Source organism: Vanessa atalanta, chromosome 18, assembly GCF_905147765.1.
Source record: "Vanessa atalanta chromosome 18, ilVanAtal1.2, whole genome shotgun sequence".
Taxonomy (NCBI): Eukaryota; Metazoa; Arthropoda; class Insecta; order Lepidoptera; family Nymphalidae; genus Vanessa; species Vanessa atalanta.
In genome coordinates this window covers 1,824,436-1,838,678 of record NC_061888.1, presented here as the reverse complement: position 1 = coordinate 1,838,678, position 14,243 = coordinate 1,824,436, and positions in this window count along the sequence as shown.

Sequence of the window (14,243 nt, the reverse complement as noted above, 5' to 3'; positions counted from 1 at the left end):
GTATCAAAAACTCTAAAAAAATATCGATTGAGTTTAGGTAAGTAATTAAATAAATTTTATATTTAATTGTTATTCCGCATTGCGCTCCTTAATTATCGATTGTGATGATGTGATTATGGTTATAAAATATCCTGATCGAAATTGCAAAGTGTAAGCCGAAGCTACTGCTATATTTTCCGCAGACATATTGGAAAAGTTCATAATCTTACATACAAACTTCTCTTGTACCCAGTATAGTTTGTGCAGCTCAGCTTTCGCTTGGAAAGCGCCCAACGATATATTTGTAAACAACTACGTTGATATAATGAATGATCTGTCAAAATATACCACTAATACGTATTGGTTGGGTATATACATTCTTTCGAGAAGAACCAACAAGAAAGTCCATAGTTACTCTTACCAACCAATTTATCTATATTATGATGTACATCAGAATGAAGAAATATGAGCGTCGTCAAAAATTTGAAATAATCTAACTATACCTCACGAAAATTGGTTGAGAAAATTTATCATTAATAATTTGATTGCAAAAAACACTTTCAATTTTAACTTTAGGTATCACAAACTTGTAATTGTCAATGGCGTTTCTGGGAATAGCAATGGTTGCAAGCAGGGAGAGGGGGGAACAGATAAATAATTATTTTCTTTATAGTAGTCAAGCAGTAATACTTATTATTGTTGTTCCGGTTTGAAGGGATATAAAATCTTCTTTAACTAATGCATCTGTCTTGGGAATTGTCTGAAGGTTGGTGGCACATTAGTTACGTAAAAAATGGTTAAAATTTCATACGGTGCCAATGTCTATGAGCAGTGGAAGATCAATCACGTGGTCCAAACTCAAACTCAAATTCCTTTATTCAATATAGAAGTTTTACACTTTCTTATTGATTGTCAAGTTAAACACTACCACCGGTTCGGAAAAAGAAAACACCCTGACCTGAGAAGAACCGGCGAAAGAAACTCAGCGGGACTTTTTTTTTTACGTCAAATTAATTATATACATAATTGTATATGAGTAGAAACAGCCAGTCCATTTGAATGACCACATACCGGTGCCATAAAAAATGTATAATGGGTAGGATTCTGTTTTCATGGAATCATACTGGGCAGAAATTTTAAAGTAAGAAATTTAGTATTAGTTTTTTTGTACCTTTAACATGAGATTTATTAATAAGCTATTATAAAAGGTACGGCGTATATCTATGATAAATCATAATGTAAAAGTTTTATCAATCGGATTAGAAGATTATGAGGAAAATCAAGCAGAAATTACTTTAAAATATATATGTAATAAGGAATAAGGAAACTACACTGACGAATGTATTACAAACCTATGCTGCTATTTCTTCACTAACCAAAACCTTAAATTGTATTGGTAAGTTATTTAAAAAAAAATTATTACAAACAAAAATTAAGCAAAAACATGTTGAACAAAAACGAAAATGTATACGATGGGAACTCTTCAACTAAAATGTCTGATCCGACTGACTTTCATTCTCTGCTTTATAGATCTGAGTTATTTCTTTTACTGAACCCGTATTAGATTTTTGGTAATTTAAAAATGCTATGTACAGATGTTAAACTATTTACATAAACTACATTTATCTAAAATTTAGTTGCAATTAAGTATATAAAAAATAATAAGAGCTACTCTAAAAACATGACTACGTGGTATAGTGGCATTTCTCCACTTCTGTCGGAATTTTGATACTCTGGCTGAAAAATTTATCAGCCCTCAATCAGAAGGGGCATTATACATTTAAGATACGTTTAAAGTTCAAACGTTTCAAATACAAGGGTGCTCCGATTCGACCTTGCGTAATAATGCAATAACTTTCAAGGATACTTTAGACAAAAATTTATGTTATCGAAAAATTTTATCTTTTATATCTATAAAAAACGTCGCTGTTTTTTTATCACGCATCACGGAAAAAAGCACTGAATATTTTTACATGAAATTTGTGCTATTATATTAAGCGTGTTCCAGACATGTATTTTGGCTAAATTTTATCATCAATGAGGCTGGGTATGCTAGTATTATATTTAAATTAATATTTAAGTTGGTTTTTATATCTTAAAGAAGGAACGCATCCTAAGAAAACCAGTCAATAATATGTGTCAGATAAATGAAACTATGAAACAAATGTCTAAAAATCTGTCAGATGTCTTTGTGGTGGAATAAACAAAGGTTATTCTTAAAAGGAAAAGGTTTTCGCTGATTACTTTAATTGATAAAATCGTCCTGGCCCATTTCAGTCACTGAGGCTAATGTTAAGGGAGACTACCCAAATAAGCAGAACATATTTTAGTACAACAAGTGTGTGCGCAATCACAGGTGCGTTCTGTATTCCTTCACTCTGTTAATCCGTTAGGTCGGCAAATCCGACACCACCAAAAATAGTTTAGGTGCGGTCTTTACGTTCTTTCGAGACACGAGAGTGTAGACACGTCTAATTTTCAGAATCTTAGCTTTTACTGAGAATTTTTCGATTGAAAAACGCAATTATTTTTTTATCGACCCAACCTTGAGTTTGATAGAGCAAAAATAGTTTAGGTGCAATCTTTACGTTCTTTCCGAGACACGAGAATGTACACATGTCTAACTTCCAAAATCTGAGCTGTTATTGAAATTTTTTCGATAAAAAAACACAATTCATTTTCTTATCAACCTGACCTTGGATTTGATTTGAACCTAGCACCTCGAGAACCACTAAGTAAAACAATTAAATTATATGTAAATTAAATGATAATCAACATTTACCAGAATACCATATCATAGAATTCCAAAACTAAGTAAATTATCCAAGAAACTAATCTCTCACATCTAGAACACTGTAACTCTGCAAGTTTGGGACTATGTGGTCGGTGAGCCAGAGCGTCTCAATTCATATTAGTTTGCAACTTAAACTCGAATATGTCTCTTCATTTCGTGTGAGCTGTTGTGAAGTTAGCATGAGGATCATTGTGCAAGCGATTTGAATATCCGTGTAGTTTATAGACCTTATCAGGAAAATTGTTACGAATGGAGACCAAATAGTCTTTATTTATGGTGTGGTAATGGTATCTGTTTAAATTTGACTTTTGAAGTGATAATTTCTTCTGAGGAAAAAATAGCGGTTTACTCTCCCATAAGAAATTCGATGATAAGGCGTTACGGCAACAGTACATATTTGACAGACAGTAAAGTTTCAATATTAAATAGTTCAACTTCGACTCGTTTAAGTTATCACTTCTGTCGGGCGTCGCGAGACGCACACGTTTTTACATAATAATAATAATAATAATAAACAGCTTTATTGCACACAGAAAATAAACAAAATACAAGAAAAAAGCTTAAAATCAAAATCACTACAAAAGTACGCAAAGGGCGGCCTTATCACTAAGTAGTGATCTCTTCCAGGCAACCCTACTGAAAGAGACTTACAAGAGAAAACATAGTGGGCTAGTGCATTAACAAATTAAAAGTAAATATACATACACACAAAATACAATAGGCAATACAACAGATAGGTGCGAGCATACTTAGCTGCTAGTAGTGAAAGGGTTAGAGGAGGTTTAATTTATTGACAGGTAATGCAATTTAACACGGGTTTTGAATAACTTAAGTGTTGGAGACTGACGGACTTTTGTTGGTAGTGCATTCCACAATTTAACCGCCTTTGCCATGAACGAATTCATGTAGGAATGGGAGTTACAAGAAGGTACGCTTAATTTATTACATAATAAGGCTTACTGCAAGAAAAATAATACATTGATCTATTTATTTATTGGTAATGTACCTAAGGTACATTGGTTCACTCAACCCTAGAACCGGAATATAACAATAATAAGTGTTATTGATTGACGGTAGAATATATGATGACTGAGTGGGCACGTCTGGTAATAGCCAATTTGAGTCGTGATTAGGTAGAAATTGACGAAATGCGTTAAATATGTGGCACTTAAGACCGATAGAGAATAACAATCTCCATCTTCTGATTTGTCGACCCTAGTACACAATTAATTGCCCATTAGTAGTTTGGACGTGATTATTCCTTCTGTCCGATTTAGATTGCTGCGGCTAATATCGACTAATCAACGAAGGAGGAAATAATATATGCAATGTATGCGTAAACACTGCCTCTCCATTCCGTAACACTTCACAGAGGAGATTTCAAGTGAAGGACCGACCGTTTTGCGTGCTTTCTGAACGCGAGGTGTAAACAATGAACTTCCCGATGGAAAACCAAATACTTTCTTTTATACCTACTCGAGGTTCGATCGCCGAAGCTTGAAGCTTAGAAGATATATTTTTATAAACTTAAATATTCATAAGAGTCGAAAACTCATTCGTTTAAGAGCCTCCTAGCGATGTAAAAAGTCGCTGGTTTGACCTTGAACCCTCGGGTTGTTGTTGTTCCCACACCTAGCACGTGCTTTAAGCTCAATTGAAAGGTAAAATAGGAATATTAGTTATACCTAATAATAGGGCATTACTACTAACCTTTAAATATATACGTTTATTGCTAATATTTCAATTTATTACTAAGTTACAGATGCTTGTTTTCAATAAAAGTTTCTAATAATTTATACAAACCAATTAGGAGTAAAACTGTGAAAGTTACTAGGGTTGCCGCCGTTGGAAACGCATAGCTTCTAAAATATATAATTTAATAAATGTCATATCTTGAAGATCATGTTGGTACCACCCCCATGATGGCCATGTGATAAAGTGACATGCTTTTCTTTTCAAGTATAATAACCACTAAGTCAACTTTGATTATATTATTATTCTATATATATTTCTGTATATAAATATTTAAATACTTCAGATTAAACGACTACAATGTTTTATTCGAAAACATAAACGTAGAAATAGAAAGATTTAGAACTCTACAACTACATGATCAATACAAATGTTTCATGAGCTGGATGTAGATCTTGTCTTATTTTTTGGCATTGGTAGACGGACGGTGAGCCGAGATGGCCCAGTGGTTAGAACGCGTGCATCTTAACCGATGATTTCGGGTTCAAACCCAGGCAGGCACCACTGAAATTTCATGTGCTTAATTTGTGTTTATAATTCATCTCGTGCTCGGCGGCGAAGGAAAACATCGTGAGGAAATCTGCATGTGTCTAATTTCAACGAAATTCTGCCACATGTGTATTCCGCCAACCCGCATTGGAGCAGCGTGGTGGAATATGCTCCAAACCTTCTCCTCAAAGGGAGAGGAGGCCTTTATCCCAGCAGTGGGACATTTACGGGCTGCTAATAAGACGGACGGGCAAATGAGCCTTCTGATGGTAAACCTAAGAATAAGATGTTATGTCACTTGTGCCTGTAGTTACACTGACTTACTTCTTTAACTTTATATATGTAATCATAAGAGATTACAATTGTGTTGTCGTGTGTACGTGTTGGTACCACTTACCACTGGTAGCTTAATTCCATAATTCCATCAATGTTTCGAAATACCATAGTCAACAAGAACGCTCACAATTGTTTCACACTAATTATAATATTTGATTAATCTATTTGAACAAATATATAATCGTACTAGTGTATCGTGTTTACATTTTACAGATTCTTTTGATTAAGATCTAAGATACTTCAATAGTTGATTTTGATATGATGTTGTGAATTCACCTATGTTGCAAGCCTTTTTCATTATCAGATTTTCAGCTCAAGTAGCGAAATATTTCAACAGTTACCGCTCTCTTTACGCCTAATACCACCATTACTAATGGTGGTATTTACTTGGTACATTTCAATGTTTCAAGTTTTGAGATTCGATAAATTATGGTATTCGTTTCAAAATAATATTTAGCAGATTATTTTAACTTTACCTATTAATAATTTTTAAAAAAATATGTAAATGCCGTTAGATTATAATCTATTAAAATATTTTGCATTATTTATTGTTAAATGTCCAAAGTTTTTGAACGGTCCAACCATTTTTTTTTCTTTTGCTGGAAAACGCTCTTACGCATTTCCCCGATGTGAAGTAAGGGTATGTATATCTCCCATTTGGGACTCGCCGGTGCTGAGAACGCCTGGCGCATCCCATCTTGCCAGAATACCCACTAAAAAACTAACGGTACCCACGCCGTCTCTTCAGGGGGACAGTGAGGCCCCGAAACTTACAAGAAAAACTTTACAATAACCAATACAATTACCGTAACTCGAGAGAGGGCTGTAGAATATCTGATAATTGGGTACCCAGATGGGTTTGCACACAGCCAAGTAAATATATTAAATATATTATATACAATCCTTTATTGTTTATCTAATTATTTATTATTGCGTTGTTTTAGGTTATGCCTTCAAAATTGAATTAAGCCTGTAATCTCGACCGTACCGTTCAATCTACTTCGTGTCTTCTCCATCGCACGTGACATTGGCGAAATAATCTGTGCCCTCTTGGCACAAATAAACGCCAGAATTAAAAAAAAAAAATCCAATCCTCTATTCAATATAGAAGCTTTAAACCAATATAAGAATCGCTTATTTCGTATTAAATTTGACTTTCATAACAATATTAGTCACCAAGCCATTATTACTACATATGATTTTACTATTAATGTACTAAGTATACCCGCTATAGTAAAGGAGCGACATTAATTCAATTTTTAAAAGAGTCCAGTTTTTAGGTCGTACCTGCCATAAATTAAATGTCGCCAAAATAATAATTTTTCGTATTTATTTTATTAGTTTGTTGTCCTTTAAGTTATTAGTCAGAAAAACAAATACCCTGATCTGATAAGAACCGGCGAAACAAACTTAACCATTTCAAACTCAAACACATACATTAAATCTCTACATAGATATTCAGAATCAAAATCAAAATATACTTTATTCAAGTAGGCTTTTACAAGCACTTTTGAATCGTCATTTAACAAACTATATTAAGTGAAGCTACCACCGGGCTTGGAATGTAGATTATACCGAGAAGACGCGGCAAGAAACTCAGTAGTTACTCGTTTTCAACATCTAAAACTACAGTCATGTTAGTTAAATACAATTATATATGTATGTAATATATCCTGTCTGGAAGTCAATAAGCATTAACTCCTCGCCTTTTATTCATCTATATATTCTTGTATCGAACAATATGTCTTTTCTACCAATTTATTTTTTACAAATGATTTGAATTTATGAAACGGAAACGTTAAAAACAGCAATTAAAATTTTTAATGTTGGTAGCCCTAGTTTACTATTTCCTAAGAAATTACGGGCGAACATAACGAGACGTTCAGAAATTGGTGGTGACAGTTTTATTGCTCGGAGGAGAGATGGCTCTGATAAAGGCCACTAATTTCGCGCCTATTCGTCAACCAGTCATTGACCTTAGTTTAACATTGGCATAATGCATTGGGGTGTATAGCTTAAAGTCAGTTTCTAATACTCACAGTATTAAAATCATATTCTTAATAATATTTTAATTATATAAATAGAATCGTGTCAGAAAATTCTGTATGTTTAAATCTCTGACCACGTTAAAATTTAAAATATATTGTGTCTTTCACAGTGAGCCTCATAAGAAGGCTCAAGGTCACCCAAAGGGCAATGAAGAGGGCTATACTCGGAGTTTCTCTGCGAGATCGAATCAGAAATGAGGAGATCCGCAGAAGAACTAAGGTCACCGACATAGCCCGAATAATTGGCACACTTAAATAGCAGAGGGTGGTACACATTGATCGAGGAATCGACGGTCGATGGGTCCGACGAGTTCTCGAGTGGCGACCATGGAGCGGAAGACGCAGCGTGGGTAGGCCCCCCACAGGACCACCACAAGGTGGTCCGACGACCTGGTGAAGGTCGCGGGAGCGGGCTGCACAAGACCGATCGTTGCGGCGATCTTCGGGGGAGGCCTATGTTCAGCAGTGGACGTCCTTCAGCTGAGAGATGATGATGATGATGATATCTAGGTATTTCAACGTCATACGAGCTCAGACACGTAGAAATTATTTTCGACTGTTTGGCTAAATTAACTAACAATTACACGAGATAAAATCTTTACAAAGATAGGACGTTCAGCTCGTAAATATTCAAATTAATGATCACTTACTTTACGAGCTCGATTGTACTTACATTAAAATAAATCTAAACGTTTTATCTGATTAAAAAAAAATCAGTATAATTCTCAAAAGTCTCGTTCATAATAAGTATCATTAGTACTTTGTCACGAGTTTTTGAGACAAGAAAATGAGGTTAGAATATACGAGTCAGGTAGTTGAATGTAATAGACAGAGATTGTATTTTTTTTTTAAATTAATAAATCATAGGGGCAAATTAGCCTTCCTTCAAAAAAAAGCGTACTCCTTCCTAAAAGGCCGGCAACGCACCTGCAACCCCCCTGGTATTGCAGATGTCCATGGGCGGTGATAGTCACTTTCCATCAGGTGAGCGTCCTGCTCGTTTGCCCCCTATAACATAAAAAAAGCTATCTAATGTTGAGACATATTTTCATTATTGCTTGTTTCCAACGACGAGATATAATTTATGTACCTATGATAGATCTACGTTCGTGTCTATTGACATATTTTTTGCAATCTGTTGCTGTTGGGACGAGAATAGCAACTGTTCATCAACATCAGTCTCTTGTATATTTTTGAGCTATTAGGTTAAACCAGCTATAAGGTTGTCAATGTAAGGAGTATAAGCAACTACTTACTTACCCACAATTCGCCGCTAGCAATTGGTTCTAAGATAATAATTACACTGACTCATTCAAGAGAGTAAGGGATATGCTTTTGACTCTATGTTCCAATGTGTGGAGTTGGGTTTATCCAGCGATGCGTCATCGAGGTGTCTCCTGCCTCCTGAATACCTGAATTTTACTAAAATTATGCAACGTGTTAATAAATACAATCCATATGCCATTCACTAAAAACCTTAAACTGTGAACTGCAACAGTAGTTTATAGTCTGAAAATGGTTTTTTTTTTATACTACATACATAACCCAAGCACATAAGGGTCATGTATACAAATGGACTCGTTATATTTAATTTATATTAAGCTATATACTATAAATACAAATTGCTTGGTTCCATTTTTCAATTATAAAATCTTGCTTTGAAACACATTTTTAATGAAGACAAATGTAACAGGACTTCTGACAAGACTGCATCACTCATCTCCGATGGTAGAGTTCCGTACTTACGTCAACAAATATTATAAATGTGAAGGTTTTGTTTATTTAATCTTTGGTTACACTTATGAACAATTTAAGGTAGGATATATTTTTTATAAATGTATTATAAAAAATATCTCCTCTACTCCTCCTTGCTTACTTAGTTTTACTTTTAATATCGTTCTGTAAAATGACGATTCATAAGTGCTTGTTAAAGCCTACTTGAATAAATTCTATTTTGATTTTGAGCACTCCTCTCACACGCGGCCTAAGCCGCGAGCGAAAAGTAATAAAAAACAATATAGTTTTTTGGGTTTATCAGCTGATAATAATGCACTAATGGTAATCGTAGCTATGTTCTATTAATTATTTAATAATATATAACATAAACAAATAAACATTTAAAAAAGTTTATGTATAAATCATGATTACGTGGAATGGAAGTACGGATGCTTGTAGTATTTCCCTGTTGAATCACAATTCCAATTCTTTGGGAGAAAATGTCCATTTTAATTTCCACGGGATTGTACCGTTTTCAGACTCCAGGCTGCTACTGAGAAGTTTTCGGCAAAGACCTCCCAACCAGCTTCAATCCAGGACCTCCATTAGACCCACGGAGTAGTCAATTTATTTAAATAAGCTACTAATTCATAAATATACAATACTAAACTACGGAACATTAATAGTAACAAGCCCAATTAGCTGTACACGTGGAGCCGGGGCGTAATTAAAAATAATTTATGTACAGAACGTCCCGAATTTCCGTTTGGTTTTTTGATTAAAATCAGACGTTCTTCGCAATCAGGCTCATAACTCGCTACGATCAAATTTATCTTGACATTTATGTGTCCATAGTCTTTTTATTCACTCAAGTCGAGTATTCACTTTAGATGAGCATATTTTTTATGATATAGGCAGGCAAATGGACCACCCGATGGTACCCTGGTGATTGGTATGGTTACCCACCATTATAGACCTTGTAACAAATATTAACCATACTTTACTAATGTGCCACCAACCTTAGAAACTAAGATGTTAAGGTATGTCTCGTGCCTATAGTTACACTGGCTAACTTACCATTCAAACCGGAACACATCAATACTGAGTACTGATATTTTGCTTAAGAATATCTGTTGACTGGGTGGTATCTACCCAGGCATTGGGCAAAGCCCTACCACCAGGTGAATATTTTGCTATTATTCATTAATTTATATAACAAGCAATGATAATATACTATACTACGTTTACGTTAAATATAAGTCAACGACGTGTCGGTGCGGATTTAGAAATATTTGCTGGAAGATACATACATTTTAAAAGTAAAGTAACATATATATATATATATATATATATATATATATATATATATCGGAGCGTGGTTACTTTGGTTGTTGATTTGGATAATTAATGAATCAAGTAGTTGGCAATAATGTTTGATGGCTGATTTACTTATAAGAGCGGGTCACCCCGAATGGAGTTGTAAGTGTCATGGCAACGCGAGTCGTTATGTTTTGACAAGCTTCTCGAATGCGATGGTTGCTTGCAAACCCATTTGCTCTTAATCGAGATGAATTATTGTAATCCTTTGATATTATTGTGGTGTACGATTATTGAATCAATGAATACAGTGATTAGATGATATTAAATACCTTTTATTTTATATTTTTATCTCCATTGCACGCCCACATAGTCTTACAAATGTCGGATCAATCCCCGAACCCAACTGTTCGGCATCCTGCTTCTGATATATATATGTCGATCAGCTAGGCTAACGCCTCATACACATATCATTTATATTTTGTAATTTAAATGATATGTGTATCTTTTAAAGTTTATTATTTTATTTATAGATTCGAATTCGATTAATAGTATCTTAAATTCAGATATATATTAATATCAAAATAATAAAGTAGATATTATATTGTTGACAAATTATTAATTTGAATAGCCGTTTTAAATTATAGTTAATTTTTAATTTTAAGAGAGTCAAACGAGCTGACGAGCTTATGGTAATCACCTCGTCCAAAGTTAGGGTTGCCAGTTTAAGCACTAAAAATATATACCACAGATTTTTTTCCATCATTTATATACAGAAATTTTAAATTTTAAACACATTAAGAGCCTGTTAATTTCCCACTGCTGGGCTAAGGCTTCGTATCCCTTTGAGGAGAAGGTTTGGAGCATATTCCACCACGCTGCTCCAAATCGGGTTGGTGGAATACACATGTGGTAGAATTTCGTTGAAATTAGACACATGCAGGCTTCCTCACGATGTTTTCCTTCACCGCCGACCCACGAGATGAATTATAAATACAAATTAAGCACATGAAAATTCAGTGGTACTTACCTGGGATTGAACCCGAAATCATCGTTAATATGTACCTACACGTTCTAACCACTGGGCCATCTCGGCTTTAAAACTTATTTTTTTTTTTTAAATATAAACTTTTATTTTGTATTCTTTGTGAACCTTCTATTAATACATAAATAATTAATTGAATAGCATTATATTTACAAATTTACAATTATAATAACGAAGTAACGTGTTTTTTATATTAAAATATGGATTATTTACCATACCTGGCGAAATTATAGAAAGATTTAATTAATCTTGTATAAATTTTTTATCTCTCTTTGAGTATTCAGTATTCTTAAGAGTACCACACTGGTTGATTTTTGAAGAACTAATAATAACAGCTTATTCTAAAAAAAAAAAAAGTTGTAATAAAAGTGACATTTTTTTATTTAATAATATTTTTAAGGCTTGAGTCCCGGGCAAGGATGTAGACTGCTTATAACTACAATAATGACTTCAAGACAATTTTCTTATTAAACTTTTTTTTTAATTTAAAATTTTGACAACCCTGTATGCTCGACCTGTAATTACACAGTGTGTAAATACCACTTTAATTACGGTGTAATACGAAGAGAAACTAAAGTAGGATTCCATGTTTACGAGGGACCATGTCATAATTTTATTTTCATCTCTCGACGCTATGGTCTGTTTTAGTCACAATATACGTTAAGTGAGAGCCAAGGACACCTGAGTCTCAAGATCGGTTACCCAATTTTGCTAACTGAAGCTTAATCTATGATTATCTTTTATTATAAAAGTGTAGTATTGTATTATGTATCGTTACGTGAGACATACACAGACACTGAATACAAATATTTTTACGGAATGAAATATACTTAATATTTTTACACACAATTTTAATTTTCAAAATTATTATTTATGTAATTAAAGTAATTGGAGTTCTCAATTACAACCAATTATATAATTACAGAGGACCAAAATAATATTTAAACAACGCGTAAAACACTGCTGATTAAATAACTCGATAGATAGTGGAACCTCGATTTTCCAAACCTCGATTATCCGAACGCTTAATTATTATCAGAAAACTAGCGCGTATTGACGATTTTATAAGAAAAACATATTTTATATTTTAATATGTATATCAATTTTTAATTCACTACTGTTTTCTGTGAAAAGGTATTGATTCTGTTTGATCATTTCTCAAAATATATAACCAAATTTCGAGTATCCGAACTAGTCTCGGCCCCAATTAGTTCGGATAATCGAGGTTCTACTGTATGGTAATAATGAGCTTTTACTGTCGATTAATCAACGATACAGATTCAGTGTCACTCAAGTTATTGTATCGCAAAGTAGCTTTTATGGAAAGTGCTTAATTCACTTATCATGAAGTAAGAACCTATTTATTACAATTTATATAAAAATCAGCGGTTGTTTTTTTCATAAGTCAATGATGTGAAATAATATTTCAACGGAACGGCTATAGATGATGTGAATTTTAAGCAAATTTAATGAAAATCAAAAAGTACTTGATTTAAATAGGCTTTTACTAGCTGTTTTGAATCTAATATAGAATTATATTAAATTTGAAGCTACTTTCGGTTCGGAATGTAGATTCTAAACGAACTGGCAGGAACTTCAAAAAGAACTATCCTGAACTTCAGCAGTAACTCTTTTACACCATTACAAATAAAAAATAATGTCAAACAGTTAATTTTATATATATCCTGTCTGAATGTCAACATGAATTAACTCAAATATTTTTTATTATCATCTATATAATCTTATGTTGAGTTATATGCCTCAATGTTAATATTTTCTACTTGTATCAATAGTAAGTAGGTTAGTAACTGTAGGTTTCTTCTATTCTATTCCAAATTCAAAAAGAAACAACCCAGAACAAAATTATATTTCGTTCCAATCTTAAAAAAAACGTTAAACTAGATTGACGTAATTTTAACCAATACTCGCAAAAATATACGGAAAAGTTTTTTTTTTTAATAAAACCTACTCTTGGAAGCGTATTAAATACGTTGGCCCATTAAGCCGAGCAAAGAGGCTGAAGTGAACCGTTTCGCTCCAAGTTTCTTTTTGCCCAGTTTTTCAACTTTTCGTATTCAAAGCGTAGCGCTGTATAACAGGTTTAGTTTTTTTTTCGAGGCCAGTTTATTACTCTATAAAATAAAGAACGCACGTGCTAAAAGTGCATTGCACGTGGAGGTATTTTTGAATTATACACGTGTATATATATGATACAAATTGTCATTTGTAATAACTTCAAAGTCAAGTCCCAAACTTTCCCAGCAAATCTCGAAGAGTAAACTGCGAAGTAAACAAGTCCACCATATTCCTCATTCCCATAATCTGATAGGAGGTTAATTAGATTTCCATGAAGAGAAGTCAAGTCAGGATCAACGACTTGACGTGTAGTCCGAGGCATGCAGTCCTTACTAATTTTGTTTCGACAGTAATTCGCAAGAATCATTGTAAAAATAAAACTAAGCATAACAAGTATAATTATCGCTTGAAGAGATTTGTGTTTCTGATTTAATTGGCCCGTAAAAATCGTACAATAGACATTTCTGTGTAGCTAGGTAGCTCATATTCTCGAATAGAACTGGGCCAAGTCTCCGGGTTGAGTCGGTTATTTTTTTTTTGTTTGATTATGTAAATAAATAGTGCAAACAGAGTTTAATTGGCTTAACTCTTTTTACTTTACCAACGAACTGCTTCAGAATAAACTTTCGAAGTCAACATTGATTTCTTGAGACGAGTTAATTTTCAAAAGTTTCGTTTACAGTTGGCTTGC